The following is a 6,954-nucleotide window of genomic DNA, read 5'->3' as shown; positions in this document are numbered from 1 at the left end:
CACAAAGGTTTGTCCTCCGTTCCCTGGAAAACACCTGGTGTCAACTAAGGCCTCTCCAGCGCATGATCAGTGATCTGCAACCCATCCTGAACAATGATCTTTCACTCTCACAGACCTTGGGTGGCAGGGCTGTCCTCACCTACAGACAGCCTGCCAACCTTAAACAAATCCTCACCAGCCACTACAAATCACAAACCAGTAATTCTAGGCCTTGAACCAGCCCCTGCAAGAGTCCTCGCTGCCAACTCTGCTCACATATCTGCACCAGTGACATCATCACAGGACCTAACATCAACCACACCATCAGGGACTCCTTTACCTGCACATCTACAAATATAATATATGCCACCATGTGCCAGCAATGCCCCACTGCAATTTACATTGGCCAAACTGGACAGTCTCTCCATAAAAGGATAAATGGACATAAATCAGATATCAGGAACGGTGATGGACAGAAGCCTGTGGGGGACACTTCAATCTCCCTGGACACTCAGTGGCAGGTTTAAGGGGGACAGTCCTGAAACAAAGAAATTTCAAAAATCAAATGGAGGGAGAAATCTCTGAGCTGCAACTTATTTGCACATTTGACTCCATTAACCATGGATTAAACAGAGACTGGGAGTGGCTCGCAGCTTACAAAGGCAGCTTCTCTGCACTGGGTGTTAAGATCTCCCCATCGGACTCTGACGAAGGCTCACATCCCCGTCTGATCTGACTTGGTTTTTCCCCTTTTGATAAGTACTATTGATACTGGGCCATTTCCACGTTGCTGAATAGACCTTGTCAGCTCTGGCCCTCCCTCTTCCTGGGACCCCACTCTTTACATAACCCCTCTGAAACCACCACCCCCATGCATCTGATGAAGCAGGTCTTTGCCCACGAAAGCTCATGCTCCCAAATATCTGTTAGTCTACAAGGTGCCACAGGACTTCTTGTTGTTCTCGAAGATACAGACTAGCACAGCTCCCTCTCTGATACTTGTGTCAACTGAAGCTTCTTGCAGGAAATTGATGCAGTTTTGGGGAGAGGAGGGAGGTGTCCCATTTTGGAGGATGACAAGGCTTTGAAACGGGCAAAGGGGCCTCCTTCGGGCATTTCCCATGCAAGAATTCTGGCATCCGGGTTCGGAACAATGGCTGGAACTGACCTGGAGGTGGAGTACAAAGAAATGAAAATGGTCCAAGCCAAAGGGTCCTGAAACAAGCCAAGGGAAACGGTTGCAAGGGCCCAAAGCCAATTTTCTTCCCAGCTGTTTCAGTCATTTAAACTCCTGGGGACAGGAGACTTTGGAATGGGTTACCTGGAGGGGTGTTGGGATCTCCATCCCTGGAAGTTTTTAAGTCCCAGCTTGACAAAGCCCTGGCTGGGATGATTCAGTTGGGGTTGGTCCTGCTTCGGGCAGGGGGCTGGATTCGATAATGTCCTGAGGTCCCCTCCAGCCCCAGGATTCTATGGTGCAATTTACTTGTTGTCAGGAACACGTTTCTGAGATGGGGAAGCTCTTTCCACCTCCACCTGTCTGCTAGGAGCATCTCGGGGATCAACCCCAGACGATGACAGAACTTCAGACCAATTCAGGGCCTGCTTCTGAGCACCACCCAGGCTTCTTTCTTGGCCCCACCCCACTCTGCGGCCTGTGCAGGGGCCCTCCCAGGTGGTGTGGCCGGAGCACAGTGAGTGACAGCAGCTGTTGTCAGTTGCTGGGTGTTCGGGGAGAGTAGAGCACAAGTTAGAGCAGCCCCAAGGCTGCTCTTGCTCAGGCTGGAGGGCGATTAGGTCTCCCAGCCTGATCCCCACCTCTCTAACCACAGGGGGTCCAACTGAAGGCTCCTGGCACCAAGTTTCCCGAGTAATGCTCCCTCTAATTTTTTACTTCCACACGCAGCATAAATGTTCTTACTTACACTAAAGCATGTGTGGATGGGCACCACCCTTACAAATGCAGGCTGCTGGCCCTCTGCTAATCATCTGACTGGCTCCTGGGTGTCCGGCCAAGTGCTTCACTTACAGGGAACACTGACCCTGCTCTACCCACTTGACTCTACTGCCCTCCCAGAGGCAGGCGTAGAACCCAGGAGCCCTGACCACTGTCAGCGCCCCAGTCACTCCTTACTGCCTTTCTCAGCAGCGCTGCGATCTCCTGGGCCGTTTGCCTGGCATGTTTCACTGATGTGTGTTTACATGGGCCAGGCAACAGGTCAACCTCCCTCTTCCCCATAACCACGGCAGGGAAGGGGGTCTGATCAAACAGTTCCTCCTGCCTTACCACCACCTCCAGAGGCAGCAGCAGCAGCCCCAGCCCCAGCCCCCGCCCCCTGTGTCTGCAGAAGCTCCCAGTGTAAAGGAGAAGCCCCGCAATGGTTAAAATGTGGGCTGGGACCCAGGAGCTGTGGGTTCGTGTCCTGGGTGAGTCATGTTCTTGTGCTGGGCCTCAGGTTCCCCGTTTGTGAAAGTGGGATAATCGTTGCATTGTCTAGTTGTTCTCTAGGGCAGGGACTGTCCCTCATTCTGTGTCTGGGATAGTGCAGTGGGGCCTGAGCCTTGGTCTCCCTTGTTGGATAATGCCTGTAATAGACAATAAATGACACACTCGGAGGAAGGTATGTCCAGTGGTCAGAGCACTTACTTGGGAGAAACTGAGTCCAATGATTATTCCCATTGTACAAATGGGGAAACTGAGGCACAGAACAGCTGAGTGACTTGCCCCAGATCACACAATGAGGGAGGAGCATGCACCTGGACCCAGTTCCCCCCACTCCTTGCATGACCTGGGGCAAGTCATTTAGCCGTTCTGCACCCCAGTTTCCCCATCTGTACAATGGAGATAACGACCCTCCCATGAAGCAATGCTAAGTTATACCAGCTGGGGATCCAACGCCGTGGCCCCTCTCGGATCTATGCCTTTTTACACCAGGAACGGGCTCTCATGAGCGACCCAGCTCACACCAGCTGGGGACTGCCTCTCCCCCATCCCTGCTGCTTTCCAAGTGTGCAGTCAGCCCTGCCTCTGGCTGGTGAAAACTCTGCAGTTTCTCATCTCTGGCCCAAGCAGCCAGACCTCCAGTAGCTCTGCCAGGCAGGATGAGCTCCAGCTGAGCCGTCTCGGCGCCAGGTTGCAGTGCAGCCACCCCCACGCCCTGGCTGCCCTGGGCACGGCTCTCCTACCCATCTGAACGTGGCGTGTTGGGGCAGTTAAGGCCCTGGGCTATCTCTGGGCAGGAGCAGAATTAAAGGAGGATGGATGAAAACTAAAAATAAATATATTGAGTCTTTTCCCCTTATCTGCCCCACCCTGGGATTTTAAACACCCGGGGGGTGGGAGGAAATCACACCCTTGTGAGAAATCCACCCTTTGCAGAACCTACCTGGAGAATGTAACTTCCTAACGGACACCCCGCATGTCCCCTCCCAGAGTGTCTCTAGGGCTGGCTGGCATCGGGTTGGCAGCGTCCTCCGTGACCGACACACACATGCATATGGAAATACACATCTCGTAGACCTGGAAGGGACCTCGGCAGGCCAGAATCCAGCCCCCTGCCCTCTTGGCAGGACCAAGCACCACCCCTTTTTTTAAAAAACCTATTTGCCCCCTTCAAGGATTGAACTCACCACCCTGCGTTTCACAGGCCAATGCTCAAACCACATACACCTGAGCTCAGCTGGAAACAATAGTAGATTTTCCTCCCACCATATGTTCGATGCATATACACACATTTCAACCAATCACACACAGTCACCGTAAGACGGGAAGGGACCCCTGCCATCGGGCTGGCCCGAGAGGTGGATATCCGATTGTCCCTTGCAGATGACCAGACTGTGCTATTAATACTGCAGTGTCTAACACCCAGGCTTCGGCTTTTTGCATTCTCCAAAGTCCTCCAACATATGGTGCAATGCTAAGCCAGCTCACGCCACCTTGCGGCCACATAAGCACAGCCTGCTCTTGGCAGGTGCCAGTGGGCCCATCCCTGCAGGAGCAGCGGAGAACAGGAAGCATTCTTTCCTCCAGAAAGTCTGGCACACGGAAGCACAGGTGGGAAAAGTATCCCCAAAATTACTTAAGTAAAAGTGCAGCTGTTTTCCCTTCTGGATACTTGCATACACTCAAGATGGGATGTGTGTGTGCTTTTATTTAAGTATCAGAGAGGGAGGCATGTTAGCCTGTAGCTTCGAGAACAAGAAGTCTTGTGGCATCTTATAGACTAACAGATATTTTAGAGCATGAGCTTTCGTGGGCAAAGACCCACTTCGTCAGATGCATGAATGGGGGGTGGTTTCAGAGGGGTGTTTAAAGAGGGGGGTGTCCCAGGAAGAGGGAGGGCCAGAGCTGACAAGGTCTATTCAGCAAGGTGGAAATGGCCCAGTATCAATAGTACTTATCAAGAGAGGAAAAACCAAGTCAGATCAGACACGGATGTGAGCCTTGGTCAGAGTCTCATGGGGAGATATTAACACCCAGAGCAGAGAAGCTGCCTTTGTAAACTACGAGCCACTCCCAGTCTCTGTTTAATCCATGGTTAATGGAGTCAAATTTGCAAATAAATTGCAGCTCAGAGATTTCTCCCTCCATTTGATTTTTGAAATTTTTTTGTTTCAGGACTGTCCCCCTTAAACCTGCCACTGAGTGTCCAGAGAGACTGAAGTGTCCCCCACAGGCTTCTTCTGTACATTACTGTTCCTGATGTCTGATTTATGTCCATTTATTCTTTTACCGAGAGACTGCAGAGTTTGGCCAATGTAAATTGCAGTGGGGCATTGCTGGCCCATGATGGCATCTATTATATTAGTAGATGTGCCGGTAAAGGAGCCCCTGATGGTGTGGTTGATGTTAGGTCCTGTGATGATGTCACTGGTGTAGATATGTGAGCAGAGTTGGCAGCGAGGAACTTTATTTAAGTAGTTTTCCAGAGGCATACCAGTGGCTTGTACTTAAGTAAAAATTCCAACCCTCCCCCCACACGCAGCTGGACTTTTACTCAAGTAACTTGTGGGTACTTTTTTCACCTCTGCAAATAAAACAGAGAGAGAGAGAGAGAGATAAAGAGTGTAGGGGAGAGAGACAAGGAGGAATACCATTAAAAGATCCCAGGATGTTTTAACTCAGATGTCTCTGCCAAATTCCAGCTCAAGCTACCTCCCTAGATCCCCCACTCCTCCACAAGAGTCTTTCACAATGTCACACGCCACGCGCACACGCTCCCCCCCCCCCGAGGCAGCCGCATTTCAAAAAAGGGCTTGCAAAAAGCACTCTGACCACTTGCAAATCTGGGCTGTCCAAAGAACACCATTCAACTTTCAAAGGGGTCAGGATCTATTTTCCAGACCTAGAGTCTGATCACTGCTAGGCACTGCCCTCTCAGCTCCAGGGACCCACTGTGGAAGGTGCTGTATGTACGCAGATGGGCCTTCCCAGACAGAGTTAATGGCGGAAGCGACTCTCGCCCTAAGTGGAGAGTGCTGACGATTTCTGTTCCCAGCTGTTCTTCTTCTCCTCCCGACAAAAAATTCTTAGTTTTGTCAACACACACATTTCCCTTTCCAACAAAATTTCACGGCCCCATGTTGAAACTGACTCCAAAAACGAGCAGGAGTTTGTGGGGGGTAGGGCGGGGGGGAGAGTTTTAGTTAAACAACACATTTTTAAAAGTTTCCTACCCATGGGGGAAAATAAGTTCCTCCCCCACCCCCAAATTTACCTATCCCCCTTGCTCGGAATGGGGAAAATAACAGACCCCCAGGGCAGCACTGAAAAAATCGTGGCGTGGACCACACGCTATCAGTCTCGAAGCTTTTGCTTTCTGTGAGCTTGTAAATACGCCTGATTAATGGAAAGCTTCAGAGTGGAAAAGCAGCTTGGAGAACAAGAGTCTTTATTTCTATGACAATAGGCCCTGGGAGCCCGATCAGCCCGTTGCCCTTTCACGCACGGTGCTGTACAGATGCAGAAAGGGGATTAGATTCCCCCAGCAGACCACCACTGGAGGGGAACCTTCATTTTTCCCATTTGATTGGTACAAACGAATATAGAGCAAGATACAGAGGCCAAAGGACCTGCTAGTCACTCTCTGCCAGCCAAGATTCAGCAGCAAGAACGGAACAGGAAGCCCAAGAGCTGAGGGGAGCTCTCTGTGTAGCCAGCCAAAGCACTGCCTGGAAATCCCACAGCACTTCTTCTAAGGGGCAGCACTGCCTAGTCGGCAAGGACTCAGGAGACCTTGGGCCTAATCCTGGCTCTGCCACTGACCAGCCAGGGGACTCTGACATGTTACTTATCCTGTGTCAGGTTTGGTGTGTTTCAGTTAAGTTCTTGGCTAGGTGCAGCACCCCAGGGTCCCATTCAGCTGCTGGTGCCACCACACAGCGAATACCACTGGCCTTCAGCTTTTGACATCCATGAGTGGAATAAATTTTATTGTGTCCCCAGAGGTGTGCGGCTGTGCACCACCTTAGAAACATCCTTCCCACGGCAGGAGGCTGTAGCTCCCCTGGGAGGCCGCCCCCGTGCTCAGCTTACAGGGGAACACTGACCTTCGAGCAGGTGGGGAAGCATTCCCAATGCGAAATAGGGACCTGTCTCCCCCAGCTTCGTTTGAAAGGCCCCCCAGCTGTGAACGAACCCTGGGAACTAAGTACAGGGTGAATTTCAGCCCCCGCTGATTCGACATCTGTTAGCAGAGAAAGCTAAAACCCAGGCTAACCCCTCCCCCCACCCCCCCGTAACCCCCGTCCCGCCCCAGAGCTCGGAATAGAACCCAAGAGTCCTGGCTCCCAGCCACAGCCTCGCCCTCCCCGCACAGGGTCTAACCCTTAGAGCCCATTCCTGTCCCAGAGCTGGGGAGAAAGCCCAGGAGTCCTGCTCTCTAGGCCCACCCTCCGCTCTAACCACTAGACCCCGCTCCCCTCCCAGAGCCAGGGAGAGACCCCAGGGAAAAGCACTGCGGAGTCACCAAGTCG

This window comes from Carettochelys insculpta, chromosome 29 (genome assembly GCF_033958435.1).
Source record: "Carettochelys insculpta isolate YL-2023 chromosome 29, ASM3395843v1, whole genome shotgun sequence".
Taxonomy (NCBI): domain Eukaryota; kingdom Metazoa; phylum Chordata; order Testudines; family Carettochelyidae; genus Carettochelys; species Carettochelys insculpta.
This window is presented reverse-complemented; position numbering follows the sequence as displayed.